This window comes from Pan paniscus, chromosome 1 (genome assembly GCF_029289425.2).
Source record: "Pan paniscus chromosome 1, NHGRI_mPanPan1-v2.0_pri, whole genome shotgun sequence".
Taxonomy (NCBI): Eukaryota; Metazoa; Chordata; class Mammalia; order Primates; family Hominidae; genus Pan; species Pan paniscus.
The window spans coordinates 208,639,975-208,656,968 of NC_073249.2; positions in this window are offsets into that span (position 1 = coordinate 208,639,975).

The following is a 16,994-nucleotide window of genomic DNA, read 5'->3' on the forward strand; positions in this document are numbered from 1 at the left end:
CTTCAAACTCCATAAATTACAGCTTTTTTTTTTTTTTAAAGTCCCTGTTTGGAAAAAGTGAAATGAACAAATAAAGACAGGAGCGAAATTAAAAGATAATTGGAAGTCTATATCGGGCTTCTGTGAATGTGCGTGCCTGCCGCCAATCTGGTCTCTCCGTGCGGGCAGGATAAATTGAGAACTCTTCAGTTGGCTCAGGGGGTGGATAAAACAGTCAGAGACAAATGCGTGCCATGCAAATAAACAGGCCCATCTCTGTCTGATTAGCTTTGTGTTCCATCGTACCAGTCCCCTCGCCAGTCAGCTTGTTCTAAGGGGCTATGTTTTCCAAGGTGAGGTCAGACTCCAGGTAGGTGTGTCAGGTAAGGCCTTGAGTGGAGGGTAAGAGGCTGAGAGGACATGAGTGTGAGCACCTGGGAGAGGAGAGGTGGGTTCTGAGGGGTGGAGACATCAGAGAGGGAGGTGTGTGGCCTTTTACACACATATACACACATGCACACACATGCACCCATGTGCACATGTACACACGCACAAGTACATAGCCACACCCACACGCACACCCACACATCTCACCTTTTGAGTCCAGGAGGGTCAGAGATAACTGGATTCTGGTTTGACCAATGGGGAGCCTGAGGCCGAGAGAGAGAGAGACAGAGAGAGACAGAAAGAGAGACAGAGAGAGACAGAGAGAGTCCAGTCTAGCTGTGACTAGAATACAGGGCACCTGGCTGGGTCTGGGGGGTGGAGGAGGAGGTCACAGATGAATTCCGACTTATCCAAAAGGTGCGCAGTAAGTATGTGGTGTAGTCTTTTTTTTTTTTTTTTTTTTTTTTTGTGAGACAGAGTCTTGCTCTGTTGCCCAGGCTGGAGTGCGGTTGCGTGATCGGGACTCACTGCAACCTCTGCCTCCCGGGTTCAGGCGATTCTCCTGCCTCAGCCTCCCGAGTAGCTGGGCTTACAGGCAGGCGCCACCACACTCAGCTAATTTTTGTATTGTTAGTAGAGATGGGATTTCATCATGTTGGCCAGGCTCGTCTTGAACTCCTGACCTCAGGTGATCCACCTGTCTTGGCCTCCCAAAGTGCTGGGATTAGGTGTAGTCTTTTGCACTCACACAGGGGGCCTCTCTAGATAAACTCTCCTGGACGTGTCTTGGGGTTTGTTGGCTCGTTAAACCTCACATCCCAGTGCCGCAGCCCCAGCTGGTGTGTGGCGCACCATCCGTACTGGTTGTTAAAATGCTGAGAAGTTTCCATTCCGGTTGGTAAATGGGCACTGCCTCAACCCCAGCAGCCTGGCTGGCACTCCCCCAGGACCCCTTCAGACCTCCCCCCTACTTATGAACTAGAAGCCAACGCTTGGCATTGCAAGGGTCCTCCAAACCCCGCCTTATTCAGTTAGGTCAGTCTCATGCATTACATAGTGGTGAATGTACTAAATAGCTCTCCGCCTCTGCCTCCCCCAGGCCCCTGTTTTGTTCTGTCTAGGGAGACGCTGGTGCAGGAGTAGTTACTCTGATGATGTTAACTCAGTTGGTATTCTGAGGCTGCAAAGGTAAGGCCAAACCAGTACAGCAGTGGACCGTCCATGAGGAATGCCGCCTGCTGAGACCAGATAGCAGCTCATTCCAGGGCATCTCATCACACCATCCATTCACACAACCTCAACAAATAGCTGTCACGGTTATTAGGGGCAGAGCACTTGACCAGACACTTTGATTCTGCCACCCTGTGTGGCTATCATCCCCATCTTACAGATGAGGACACTGAGGCTTCCTGGAGGCAAGGTGACCTCCTCGCCCAAGGTCTCGCAGCCTGTAAATGGCATGCAGGGGGTGCTCACACAGTTTTCTCTTTGACCTCGGAACCTACTTCTATTCAGCTTGCCCTGCTGCCTGCTGCCAAAGTTCACCTCCGTGGAACACAAGGGAGAACCAGTGTTGTTCCCCAGAGAGACACGTTACTGTTGCTCCTTTATGTTCTGGATAAGCAGAAACCAGGGGCAGGTGGTGTCAGGATTTTGGAAGGGGAGAGGCATACCGCAGCTGCCAGGAAGGGCGTCTGGCCTAGAAAGGGAGTTTCAAAGATTTGGGAGTGCCAAGGGCATGAAGAAATGTCCTACTTACAATTGCCACCACACAGATCATTAGGAAATGGAATAATAGCATGAGCTTCGTGCCTGTGAATTTGATGGGGAAATTGAATGTGAAACGATTCGTGGGTGCTGTTTGAGATGGCAGAATGCATCCTGATTTTTTTTCTCCTGGGGTGGAAGGAGTTGCAGAACTAAAGGAGCATCCTGAGGTCTGAATATGTGGGAATGACCTTCTGTCTCCCTGCATACAGAGACAGACTTTCATAGAGGGCTCAGAGCCAATAGTAATAGTAACAGTAAATATGAATAATAATACATTATTAATTACTGATATTAGTAAATGCAGGCCAGTATTTACTAATAGTAAATTAATATTACTAAATTGCTTTAGTATTATTCTTCTCTCTCCTCCTTTGCAATACCCCAATATTAGTATTCACTAATAGTGTTAGTAACTAATAAATACCGGCCAGTATTTACTAATAATAAACTTGTTATTTAGTAATAGTAAATTAGTACTAGTAATTAGTAATGCTAATTTACTATTAGTAAATACTGGCCAGTATTTACTAATTACTAATACTATTTACTAATTACTAATGTACTATTTACTGATTACTATTTACTAGTTAGTATTTACTAATTTACTAATTACTATTTACTGATATTTACTAATAGTAAATGCTGTCCAGTATTTACTAATAAGAGTTAAGGCTGCAGACATCATCTCCTTTAATCTTCACAGCAGCCCTGCAAGATTGATAAGATGTACCCATTCTACAGATGAGGAAATTGAGGCTCAGTCTCTTGTCCAGGGTCAAGTCTGTGGACCCCAAATCCATTCTTTGGAAATCCTTGCTACTCAAAAAAGCATCACTGGCCAGGCATGGTGGCTCACGCCTGTAATCCCAGCACTTTGGGAGGCCGAGGTGGGCAGATCACTTGAGGTCAGGAGTTTGAGACCAGCCTGGCCAACATACTGAAACCTCATCTCTACTAATACAAAAATTAGCTGGACACAGTGGCCTATGCCTGTCATCCCAGCTGCTCAGGAGGCTGTGGCAGGAGAATCGCTTGAACCCGGGAGGCGGAGATTGCAGTGATCTGAGATTGTGCCATTGCATTCCAGCCTGGGTGACACAGAGAGACTTTGTCTCAAAAAAAAAAAAAAAAGAAAAGAAAAAGAAAAAAGAAGTATCACTTAGGAGCTGGTTAGCATGCAGGGTCTTGAGCCCCACTCCAGCCTCAAAAGGTCAGAACTTTCACATGCATCCCATCCCCGGTGAGTCTTGGGCATGTTACAGTTTGTGAGATGCTGTCAGTGCCTGGATCAGCACCCCATTCACCCACAATCCCAAGAATCAATCAATTGTATGACCTTGAACATCAAGAGCACGTTTTCTCTCACCCTGGGTCAGAGAGAGGTCACACTTTTGTCACTGACCTCTTAACATTTGAGCTTCTGGATCAACCCTAACAGATGTCACTACTGATTATGAAAAACTTCTCTGTGCCTCAGTTTCCTTATCTGTCAAGTAGGCATGATGCCATCCATCTCATTGAGTTATAGTCAGCAAACATGCTAGGATGTCCAGGAGGGCACCTGGTGCCTAGCAGGGATTTGGTAAGTGTTTACAGGATGGATTGAGGGGTCATAACAGACCCCACCGTTGTCAAGTGCTGATGAGTGTGCCTTGCTGCTAGCTAAGGGCTTCTTCAGGTGCATTTTCTCTCATTTAAGTGAATGTTCACAACCACCAAGCAGGCACAGTTATCCTTGTTTTATAAGGAAGAAACCCAGGCACAGAGGACAAGATAAGTTACTTGCCCAAAGTTGCACAGTTAGGAAACAGCTGACCTGAGATTCAAACCACGAGCCTTCAGATCCAAGGACCTTGCTCCCAGCCGTGCTGTCTCCCCATGGCATCACTGCTCTCTCCTCCTTTGCAATACTCCTGACAGTCACCAGCCCTGCTTTTACCCCTAAAGCAGCAGGAATCTCCCTGGATCCAGTTGCCCATGGAGCCCCGTCCTCATAGCACATTACCCCTCTACACTCCTGCTGGCCTTTCCTGCAAACCTGATTCCCGATATGCCACTTGCTGGCTCCAGAATGGCCAGTGGCTCCCCGTAGTCTCTCCAATCAAATCTAAATGCCTTGGCCCATTCTCCGAGGTCCCCTCGATGCGCCAGCCTCATTTGTCACTGTTCCCAAACACCTGTTCTGCTCCAGCCAAGCTCATCGGTTTACTGTCCTCTCGTCCCTGCTGTAACACGGGCCATTTCTCCCACTGTCATGGAGCTCTTCCCTGAATCTCTGCCATTCAGGTTGCTTTTGCAAAACCCCAGATCAAAAATGGGCCTTGTCTACAGGCACTCAAGCCGAGGCAAGGGCTCTTCACTTATGCCAGGTCCTAGGAGCCTCTGAGGATCTACTAGAAGTTATGGACCCTTGCTGAAAAGATGCACATTCAGATAATGTTTCACATGCGAATGCTGGAAGGTCCCAGGCCTTTGAAGTCCTGGTTCAGAACCCCTGAGCTAAAGGAGGGCACGCACTGGGCTCCCGGGAAGCATGTGTTGGATCAGCTGTGGGTGAGAAATAGGTCGCCACGATTGGCATGCTTTGAAGTGGGTGATTTGGGTTTACTCCATGCAAAAAAAAAGTGGGTGGGTTGTCCGGCCAAATATGTTTAGAAAACATTGCTTTGCAATCTGCAAGCCTCAATTTCTTTATCAGTAAAATGGGGCCAATAAGACCTACTTTGATATAAGCTGTAGTGATGATGGAATGACTTAAGGTGCATCGAGGACCACACTGTCCTTTAGGCCCCTGTGTCCTGTGCTCTTTTCAAGAGACCCCCAATAGGAAGAGAAGCAGAGACCCTCTACTGTCTACCCTCCGTGGGGAGGGGGGACCCAGATGGACTGAGAGCCTAGCTGAGTGTGGCTGCAGCTCCCAGTTCTCTGCCCAAGCCAGGAGAGACAGGCTGTGGGAGGGAGTGAGGGTGGGCATTGCTGGGTAAGGAGCCCCGGCAGGCAGCCCTCAGAACTGATCTGACTCTTGCCTCTCCCAGAGACTCCAGAGCCGGTGCTGGCTCCAGAGAGGCAGGGGAGGTTTGTGTTCCACAGCCCTGAGCCTCTAAATGGAGCTAACACAGTGCAGCCAGGGGCCTTGCGGGCCCATTAGAGCTGCGCTGGCCAATTACAAATCAATGCTCTGAAAAGAGACAGCCGCCCAGGTGCAAAAGGTGGTGAGAGCTGCCCCAGCCAGGGCTGGAGAGAGCTGGAGGAGGGAGGGGAGGCTACAGGGTGAGACAGCCAGGTACGCCTGGACCCAGGACTGGAGGGCAGCACCCAGCATTCACATGGCCTCTGTTAGGAGTCAGATTCCTTAGAGCCTGGGCCTGGGGATGAAGAAACAAATGGAGAATTAGCAGCTTTGTCGAGCATTTACTATGTGAGGGGCACTCAGCTAGGAACGTCACATTCCTTGTCATTTCATCTTTATAACAAATCTGGTGGAGACAGGCTATGTGTTCACTAAACCCTGGTTCAGTTTCCTTTTCTTGGGCACCCAGTAAAACTATGTTCTCCAGTCTCCCCTGAAGTTGCAAGGGTGGCATTTGGCTAAATTACGGCCTAGGAAGGGCAAGCAGAAGTGACCAGTGGCTTCTGAATCCAGGAAGTAACCAGCGTGTTGCCTCCTCCTCTCTCTCCCTGCCATGGTGATCTTAGAGGCCACATGTCTCAGATGGACCAGGGCCACCCAGTTCACCAGCAATTGTGACAATAAACTGGTATTGGGTTAAGCCATTGAGATTCCGGGGTTTGTTGGTTGCAGAAGCTAGTGTCCATTTCCTGGACTAATATACATTCCATTGGGTGGAAGTGATCGTTCCCACTTTGCAGATGGGAACCCTGAGGTTCCAAGAGGCGGAAACTCACCCAATTGGTAGGCTCAGCCTCAGATCTGCAGTGGAACCTTCCCATCTGCCTTATCAGGCCCACTCCCAGCCTTCCAGAAACCCACAGTCTAGCTCGGAGGGAATACATCAGAGCAAATTATAATGAACCATGACGGAGGGCTTTGTGGAAACAGGGAGGAAAGAACTAGGGCTTTGGGGAAAGGCTCTTAGAGCTGAGTTGAGGGACTTGGCTGGGAGACAAGGTGGGGAAAAAGCAGTTGAAGCAGTACATGGGTACTGGGTACATGGGCTCTGGGGCTGGAGACCACAATGCACAGGTCTACATGTAGGCGGAGCTCTAAGCACTAGAAAGGGAATGAGGTGTTAAAGTGGCCAGAAATTTCCACATGGAGAGCAAGTGAATTGTAGGATTTAAGACAAGAAAGATGGAGATAAGAATCTGGGAAGGACTTCCTTTGATTGGAACATTCCAGATAAGGCCAGCTCGGTTGCTCCCCTCATCAGCAGTCACCAAGAACCAGGAGGAAGTGACAGAGTGAACGTTTGGAGAGAGAGGAGCTTAAGCTGTGTGATTCATTGTCTATGTCCCCCAGGTATAACCCCATTATTTTGTCCCTCCACACTGCGGGAGCACAATTCTTTTCTGTGGTCTGCATTCCAAGCTCTGATTTCCCAGGTTCCATCATGCAAGATCGTGTCCCAGCTCTGTACTCTGGCTCTGGGCACTATGCTGGAAGGAGGTGGGGCTGTTTGTCACATGGTTTTAGTCACATCTGTCTAATTGGCAATGGATGAAGGCTGCGTATTTTATTCTCTGTCTTCGGAGGTGCTGTGTTTCCGTTTCCCTCACTGATATGCTTGGATGTCCTGTCACCTCCAAATCGCATGTTGAAATGTGACCTCCACTGTTGGGGGGGCGCCTAGTGGGAGGTGTTTGAATCACGGGAGTGGATATCTCGTGAATGGCTTGGTGTTGTCCTCATGATAATGGGTGAGTTATTTTTCTATTCGTTCACTAGAATCTGATTGTGTAAAAAGAGCCTGGCAACTCCTACCTCTCTCTTTTTGCTCTGTCTCTCGCCACGTGACATGCCTGCACCCACTTCACCTTCTGCCATGATTGGAAGCATCCTGAGGCCTCACCAGAAGCTGAGCAGATGCTGGTGCCATGCTTGTACACCCTGCAGAACTGTGAACCAAATAAACCTCCTTTTGTTATGAATTACTCAGCCTCAGGTAATTTTGCAGCAACACAAAATAGACTAACACAGCCACTGCCTGAGAGCCCAGAGAAGAGGTGAAGCGCAAGTGTTTCAAGGCAGAGCCTGGGCCTCCACTGTTTCTGGGCAGCCGGCTTGCTTTTCCAGTAATCAGAGCTTCTCAGAGCTGAGAGAGGCCTTGGAGAGCCCTGGTCCAACTTTCTCACATCAAAGGTGGGACAACAGGGGTAACTTACCCCCCAGTCAGCATAAAGGGGACTGAAGGCTGGGCATGGTGGCTCATGTCTGTAATCCCAGCACTTTGGGAGGCCGAGGCGGGTGGATTACCTGAGGTCAGGAGTTCGAGACCAGCCTAACAAATATGGTGAAACCCCATCTCTACTAAAAATATGAAAATTAGCCAGGCATGGTGGTATGCACCTGTAATCCCAGCTACTCAGGAGCCTGAGGCAGGAGGATTGCTTGAACCCGGGAGGCAGAGGTTGCAGTGAGCTGAGATCATACCACTGCACTCCACCTTGGGCAACAGAGCGAGACTCTATCTCTAAATAGGACTGAAAAGTCAGCTTCAGGACCCTGCGCTCTGCAAACTGTCCTCACTCCCCCACATGCTTGTAGGCTGGAGGGTCCCCTCGGCTGCTACCCCAGCCAAAAGTAAACTGATGAGTTGGGAGGCCCCAGTGTTATTTCACAAAGGAGAAACTGAGGCCCAATTGGGAAGTGACCTTGTCCAAGTTCCTCAGCTTGGAGATGGCAGAGCTGGGATTTGAAGCCGGTCTGTCTGACTCCAGAGCCCACATGCTGTCCACTGAGCCCTGCTGCCACCCAGTAGGGAATTCAAGATGGTTCTGAAACCAGTCCTCATCCCTGGGTAGCATCTGTGATGATGGGAGAGACCCTTTCTTACCTCGCAAGGCTGTCGGTTAGGAAGACACCCTGAGACAAAGGCAGAGCTCCTGGACCCAGTGCAGCTGCAGTGAGATTCCTACATCATTCCCTTCTCAGTGGCTGCCCTCTGCAGAGGAGGGAGGTGACAGGCGTGAGGGCAAGCAGTGTGTGTGACACGGTCTGGCTCCCACTTGGGGTCCAATAAACATTTGTTGAGTAAATAAATGAATAAATGAGAATAGACTGAGAGACACTTTAAAAATTGCCTTGTCAACAAGAGCAAATGAATGCAGTACAGAAAGAGGTTCATTCGTTTAATTTCCGAGAGGCTGCAAGCTGGTGTCATCAGGGCCAAGATCCATCAGGGCCACCTCTGGAAGGTGGAGGGGACAGAGGAGGTGCTGAGGCTACATCTGGAGGGAGGGGACATGGCTTTGCTGAGAGATTCCTGAGGATGGGCGTTCTGGGAGGGAGGGCAGCTCCAGCAAAGGCTCTGAGGTAGGAATGAGCAGCTGCATTTGCTGGAAGGTCAGTGATGTGGCTGGAGCAGGGGCTGTCAGTTGGAGTGGAGCTGGCTGCAGTCTCTGAGCTGAGCAATCCATTCTTTCTTTATTAAAAAAAAATGATTATTTTGTTAAGTTCTGGGGTACACGTGCAGGATGTGCGGGTTTGCTGCATAGGTAAACAGGTGCCATGGTGGTTTGCTGCACCTGTCAACCCATCACCTAGGTATTAAGCCCAGCATGCATTAGCTCTTTTCCCTAATGCTCTTCCCCCAATGAGGACACATGGACACAGGGAGGAGAACAACATTCTTTCTTAAAGCTGTTCTCAGGGCTACAGGGTCAAGTGGATTGTGTTGAGTTAGATGTCAGATAAGGCTTAGAAATAAAACAAAAAGAAAAGAAAAACTGTTCTTAGGATAGCTGAGTGATTTGAAGACTTGAAATCTCCAAAAACAAAGTGAACAATCATTTCCTTCAAAACTCAGGGGAAGCAGGGCTGGGGTCTGGCGTTGTCATGAAATCATTGTGTGTTTTTGGATAAGTGAGTCCTGTTCTCTGGGTCTCAGTTTCCCCATCTGTAAAATGGGTGGGGAATTGGAAATTTCTCTCCTGTGATGCAAGATCCTGAACGTATGTTCCACCAGTGGGAAGCTGCAGAGGACGGTGGGTGGAAATCTAAGATTCTGTCACCTTGAGGCCCCATCAAGGCCTTCTCTGTGGTGCTGGAGGCCACGCAGTGGTTCTCTGGTCAGTGTTCCATCCTCTGCTTCCCCTCTGGCCTTGGCTTCTGCTCCTACACCATTCCTCTAAGAGGCTGTGCTATTCCTTTCCTAGGCCATCCATTCCTCTTGGTCTTCTGGAGACAGTTCAAGCATTGGCTACTTTGTGTCCTGCAACTAATCACTATTAATTCTAACAATGAAAATTGTCACAAACATTTATTTTGCCCTCACTATGTGCCACGCACTGTGCTAAGCACCTCATTTAATGCTCAGCAACAACCCTGAGAGGTGTTGTTATTATTACTACTATTATTTAGAAACAGGGTCTCACTCTATTGCCCATACTGCAGTGGTGGTGTGATCATGGCTCACAGCAGACTCGAACTCCTGGGCTCAAACAATCCTCCTGCCTTATCCTCTGAGTAGCTGGGACCACAGGTGTGCACTACCATGTCTGGCTTTTTTTATTCCTTTTTTCTTTCTTTCTTTCTTTTTTTTTTTTTTTGGAAAAATGAAGTCTCACTATGTTGCCCACGCTGATCTCGAACTCCTGGCCTCAAGCGATCCTCCCACTTTAGCCTCCCAAAGCGTTGGGATTACAGGTGTGAGCCACCATGCCTGGACAAGTAGATATAATTATTACTCCTAGGTGGGAAAAATGAGGCTCAGAGGGGCTAAATGACATAGAGTAAAAACCAGAAGTACCTAGGGGAGGGCCATCACTCCTCTGCAGTGCAAGGCCTGAACCTCAGGCTCCGCCCAGTAACCCTTCACCCAGCCTGGGCACCCGGCCACTGCCTCTCCCCATGGCAGAGTTAAAGTCAAGGCCGGAAGGTGACCCCAAGTAGCCCCAGAGCAGCCTCCTGGAACTGGCTTTTCTTGCTCCAGATCTGAGTCTGAGGCAGCCACTGTTCCAAGTCTGGACGAGGAGGACGTGGAACCTGCTCTTCCAGAACCTTCCAGTCACACAGTCTTCTGCCTCTGTAGGCTGGTGAAGTAAAAGGGAGGCTGGTGCTGACATCTGTGATCGGCTGTACCTGCGTGGGCAAGGGTGCGGCAGAGCCAGAAGCAGCAGAGGATCGGGAGTCGGGAGAACTGGGCTGGGCCCTGACTTTCCTCATACCTGCTGAGTAGCTTTGGCTTAGGCCATTGCTGTTCCAGCCTCAGTTTCCCCTGTAAAATAAGTGCACTGAGTAGATCCTAAATAGCTCAGATGTAGAGAACAGTCAACACAACTGTTACCAAAGTTAATATTGACACTGCACGCATATGACAGGGAGAAGGGTGTGTGTGTGCGTGTGTGTGTGCAGAGCAGAGGGGAGGAGCTGAGGGCAGGGAAGAGTGCTAGATGGACAATCAGGAGACCAGGTCCTGGTCCTGGCTACAGTATTGACTTGCTGTGTGTCCCTAAGAGCGCAGTATGCCATCTCTGAGCACTTAGATCCTCATCTGTAAGATAAGGGCCTTGGGCCAAATGACCTCCAGTGTCCCCATGGCTGAGTCTGATTCTGCCAGGAGCTGTTTTGTTGCTGAAGATCAGCAGGTGGCTGGTGAAGTAAGCTCTGTCCTAGTGGCAGGGCCCCTGGGAATGGCCCTAGCTCTGCCTCTTGCTGGCCTGGGCCAGTCACATTGCCTCTTCCCAGGGCCAACATTGACCACAGCAGGCACATGACTTGGGGCCGAGGCACTTTTAGGGGCCAATGAAATGTCTTAATTTCTTTTCAAAATCAGAAACTAAAAAATAATATAATCCAGCCTAGATTATATTTGTTTATACCACTGTAGGAAAATAGAATTTCTTTTTATGAATCAAGGCAAAAGTGCTCAGAGACCCTGAGCACTTTTTATTTTTAAATTTATTTTATTTTTTTAATGAATCAAGGCAAAAGTGCTCAGAGCCCCTGAAAATCACACATGGTCTGGTGTAATATCCCTGACCTGCCAGGGTGGTTGGGAGGAGGAAGTGAGATGGCTGTGTGTGAAGGTCCCTGGAACACAGGAGGTGTCCCTAGAATAGTCACTGGATCTGGGGTGAGGGGTGTGGTAGCAGAGTAACGACCCTGCAAAGATGTTCATGTCTTAATGCCCAGAACCTACACTGTGTCCAGCTACACAGAAAAGGGGAATGAAGGCTTCAGGTGGGAAACAGGTTTCTGATTAGCTGACCTTAAAACAGGGGGGCTGTCCTGAGTTGTTTTGCGGGGCTCAGTGTGATCACAGGAGTCCTTAAAAGCGGAAGGAGGGACAGGAGAGTCTGTCTCAGTAATGAGATGTGAGAGGGACTCAGCCGGCCATTGCTGGCTCTGAAGACAGAGGATGGAGCCAGGAGCCCCGGGACGCCGGCCGCCTCAAAAAACTGGAAAAAGTGGCAGAAAATGGGTTCTCCCCAAGAGCCTCTAGAATGGAACCCTGCCCTACTGGCACTTTGATTTTAGTCCAGTGACAGCCATGTCAGACGTCCGATTTCCAGAACTAACTGTAAGAGAGTGTTGTTTTGAGTCGTAAGTCCACAGTAACGTGGAGCAGTAGCAATCAGGAGCTCACACGGGGGTGTTGAGCAAAAGTGATTGGGGAGGGACTTGGGCCAGGCTGAGGCCCCAGACTCTGTCACTGTTCCCTCGAGTGGCACCTCCTCTGGGGAGGAGCCCGCTTCTGGGCCTGGCACGGGAAAGTGGAAGTGTTCCCATGGAGCCCGAGGGTCAATGGAGGTGCAGGAGAAGCTGCTCACATTTTATTTCTCCTGGTTTACTCTACCCCTTTGTCCCAGGCTCATATTTCTTTATTATTATTATTATTATTATTATTATACTTTAAGTTCTAGGGTACATGTGCACAACGTGCAGGTTTGTTACTTAAGTATACGTGTGCCATGTTGGTTTGCTGCACCCATCAACTCGTCATTTACATTAGGTATTTCTCCTAACGCTATGCCTCCCCCTGCCCCACACCCCCAACAGGCCCCAGGGTGTGATGTTCCCCGCCCTGTTTCCAAGTGTTCTCATTGTTCAGCTCCCATTTCCAAGTGAGAACATGCGGTGTTTGGTTTTCTGTTCTTGTGATAGTTTGCTGAGAATGATGGTTTCCAGCTTCATCCATGTCCCTGCAAAGGACATGAACTCATCCTTTTTTATGGCTGCATAGTATTCCATGGTGTGTATGTGCCACATTTTCTTTATCCAGTCTATCACTGATGGACATCTGGGTTGGTTCTAAGTCTTTGCTATTGTGAATAGTGCTGCAATAAACCTATGTGTGCATGTGTCTTTATAGTAGAATGATTTATAATCCTTTGGGTATATACCCAGTAATGGGGTCACTGGGTCAAATGCTATTTCTAGTTCTAGATCCTTGAGGAATCTCCACACTGTCTTCCACAATGGTTGAACTAATTTACACTCCCACCAACAGTGTAAACGCATTCCTATTTCTCCACATCCTCTCCAGCATCTGTTATTTCCTGACTTTTTAATTATCGCCATTCTAACTGGCATGAGATGGTATCTCTATGTGATTTTTATTTGCATTTCTCTGATGACCAGTGATGATGAGCATTTTTTCATATGTCCGTTGGCTGCATGAATGTCATCTTTTGAGAAGTGTCTGTTCATATCCTTTGCCCAGTTTTTGATGGAGTTGTTTTTTTCTTGTAAATTTGTTTAAGTTCTTTGTAGATTCTGGATATTAGCCCTTTGTCAGATGGGTAGATTGCAAAAATTTTCTCCCATTCTGTAGGTTGCCAGGCTCATATTTCTAGGAAGCAGAGACTCAACTTGGCGATCTCAATTCCTGAATCCCATTTCCATAATCGCTCTCCAAATTCTGGTCCCCTCTCACCCCACATCATTCAGCAGAAAACACAGATTCCCCTGAAGCTGCTTAGACTCTGAAAACCTGGCCATCAGGGTCTCGTCCCTGTCCACCTGGGCCTGTGAATCATCCGGGCATGGATGCTCTGGTGAGCTTTCCCGGCTTCAGCACCTCCACGAGGACAGAACGTGAGCTGCTGCCTTGGTGTCCCAGAAGGGCCACGTTCCCTGGGAATCCTTCCCTGCACTTTTGGCCAGCTCCAAATTCCCACCCAAGAGCAAGCTGCTCCTGCTGCACACTCCGGGAATTTGCTTATCGCCACAAACAAAGGCAGGCTCTGGTGCCAGCAGCTGGGAGGCCACTGGAGTCTCAACCTGAGAAACATCAGAGAGATGTGTTCTTCTGCAGGGCTGCCTGTGGGGTGGGAGGCTCCTGGTTGGCAGGGACTCTCCTCGCTGCTCTGAACAGAGAATGACCTGCAGAGAGAGTAGAGGAAGAACAACACTAGTGTCTTCCAACTCCTCTCAAATCTCTAGGCCATTCAGGATGGCAACACTCACACCCACAGCAGCCCCTCAAGTTGGGAGAATTCTTCTCTCATTCATTGATAAATTGCTAGACACTTCTGTGCCTCTGTTTTCTCCTTTGTAGAATGGGACTAGGAACAGTACCTGCCTCCTGAGAATTCTGTGTGTTAATACCTTAGAAGTGTGCCTGCTCCTGTGTAGTGCTCAAAGGGTTACCCAGTAATATTGTTCTTTCATTCATCTCTTCCATCTTACACATCCTCTGGGAACCTGTGGTGCCAGGCCTCCAGGTTGGGGGTGTAGAAATGAATATGACATGACTCTTGCCCTCAGGAGGCTCATGGTTGAGCAGGAAATAAGCCACACTACCATTTTGTAGGGCACAACCAGTGATACAAACATGCCATGGAGTGCAAAGGACAGAGCCCAAAATCTGCCCAGGAGGGGAGGATTGAAGAGGACTTGCTTACCCACAGCCTTGAAGGACGTGAAGAGGTTTCCAGCAGATGAAGAAGACAGAAGGGAATTCTAGGAAGTGGGAACGGAATGAACAAGTTATAGAGACATAACATACCTGGGTACTAGGGGAATGGCTGGTCACTTGTATGTGTGAGTGGGCACAGGAGGCAGCGTGTCTGGTGAACATGCTGGAAAGACAGGTCAGTTTGCGTTCAACGGGCACACTGATGACTTCCCTTGCAGGACACTTTGTGGAGCACTGGGGATAAAGAGATAAAGACAGTCTTTGCTCTTGGAAACCTCATACATAGCAGAGAGAGATAGACATTCATTCATTCATTCATTCATTCATTCAATATGCATTGCTCATCACATGCTGGGCACCAGGAATGCTGTGGCAAAATGGATTTCAGTCCAGCCTTCATGAAGCTCACAGTCGGGGGTAGACAGACCTTCGTGGGATATTTATACACCTGAGGGAAGTGTCCTAAGGGTGGGTTTCATGATGCCATGACAGAGAGGAAGGAAGGAGCGAGGTGGTTGGCGCAGTGGATTAGTGTTTTGTCTCTGAGGCCAAATGACCTGAGATCAAATTCTGGCTCTGCCACTTGTGCCACTGGGCATATTAGCCTAATTATTTAAATTTCATGAGGCATCAATTTCCTAGATTGGATTCCTTTAGAAAGTAACTAGTTTACAGGGAAATGCCTTTTGGATCAAGCCGTCAGGGGAGTGAAGGACGTAGAACTGGGCAGAAGGAGGAGTTGAACTATGACTCTGCCTTAATAGAGGCCTCAGCCTGCCTCCCAGGGGGCTATGATGCTAGGGTGGCCCTGCAGGCTTATCCCAAACTGAAGCAAAAGGGCTGAGCATCTGTGCCCCTGATCCGACTGGTCATTAGAGATGGGCTTCCTGGAGGAAAGGATGTAGCCTTTAGGGTAGGGTCTTCCCAAGCTGAGGGGAAGCCTGGGGAGGGACTCAGCTGTGAGCTAACAACATTCCTGACAGCTGAAGGAATAGGCGTCTTGGCCCTGAAAGGGGTGATCTAACTTTGTCAGGGGAGGGTGGGGGCGTGGAACACCACAGCCTCCACTGCAGTCAACAATAATCGCATCTATCTCATTAGGATTGTCGTGAGGAATTCACAAGTGAACACATGGAAGATGTACATATTTAGCATCAAACACCAAGTGCAAGTCAGAGCTTAACAAATATCAGCCATTTTTATAAGCGAGATGTCTTATTCTTGGGCAGAGAGCTTCCCACTTAGAGGGATGTGCAAAGGCCCTGCTGTAGGAGTATAACTTCTGCAGAAAGGAGAGCCAGAGTGGCTGGAGAAGAGAAAGAAAGAGGGAGTGTGGAAAAAGCTGAGGACAGAAGGCAAACCAAAGTTTAAGTAGGTCATGAAAAACCCTGAAATAGAATGATGAATAAAGGGAGACATGAATACACACACCGTGTGGTTTGTACAGAGGCAGAGAGGGGTTCTGTCAGGATCAGTCTCAGAAAGAGGGTTCATCAGCATAATAGTACTATCATTCAACATTTAATACATGTGCTAGGCACCAACACAAGCACTTCATCATCACTAGAATATTTTGTGCTGTGTATTCTTAAGATCGTCAGTCTAACAGATGAAGAGATGGAAATGTATGGAATTAAGATGAAGGAACACGGAATTAAGGTTTTTGCCCAGTGACAGAAAGCTGGTAAGGGGTCAGGCTAGGATTTGAACCCAGGCAGTCTGGATCTAGGGCCCTTGCTCTAAACCACCAGGATATACAATCCCTGAGGGGAAGAATGACTTCTAGGCAGAAAGGAGACTTCCAGGCAAAGCAGGTATCTGGGGAAGATTCACTGAACTCCCAGATGCTTTTATTGTTCAGCTCCAGTGTGCAAGGCACCATGCAATGTAATGTGCCCTAGGAGGGCCCCCCGATCCCCAAGCCCCCATCACAAAGGTCAGGAAATGCCACAGCCTCCTTCTGCAAAGGAATGCTGATAGGACCAAGAGCTGCAGGCTAAACCGACAGCTTGGAGATAATCTCCCGCTGTGCAAAAAGCAGTTCTGGATGTCTGTGTGCCACTAATGGAAAAGTATACTGTTCCTTTGAAGATGATAGAGTTGTGGCTATTTTAGCCTGACAGGCTGAACCCCCTGCTGGGCTCCTACTGTGAGATGAAGAACCAGCAGAGGAAAGAGGCCAGGGGACCGTGTGTATGTGTGCGCATGCATATGCCTGTGTGCATATGTCCAGGCAGAGGCTGGAGAAACATTGCAAGACTTGACCCAGAGTCAGCAGCAACACAGTGATTCAATCAATGCCTCAACACCTGCTCAGCCTCATGGGGGACATGGATTGCACTGAGCTCGGCTTTCCCTCCAGCACTCCACACTTCCTCCTGACTCAGGAACATTGAAACCACTGTTTCCTCTGCTGTGGAATGCTCTCCCCCAAGAATCTTGCATGGCTCCCCTCTTCACTTCACTTGGGTTTTTGCTCAACAGTCTCCTCTGAGGAATCTTCCCTGACCACCCATAGCAGAGACAGTTGATATCTTTAAACATCTTCTCCCTCTTAGCTCTAGGTGATAGAATCCCTGAGTTTTAGCTGGATGACTGGCTGGGCACCAGAATAAAGAGTATATTTCCTAGTCTCCCTTGCAGTGAGATGCAGTCATGTGACTAAGTGCTGGCCAATAGAATATGAGGGCAAGGTATGTGTGCAACTTCCAGGCACTTCCAGAAGGGAGGGTGTGTGCCTCTTCTCCTGGCTTCCTCCCTCTTGCGTTGTGCAGTGTGGACGAGGTGGCATGGAGGTGGACTGTGCTCTAGGGGAGT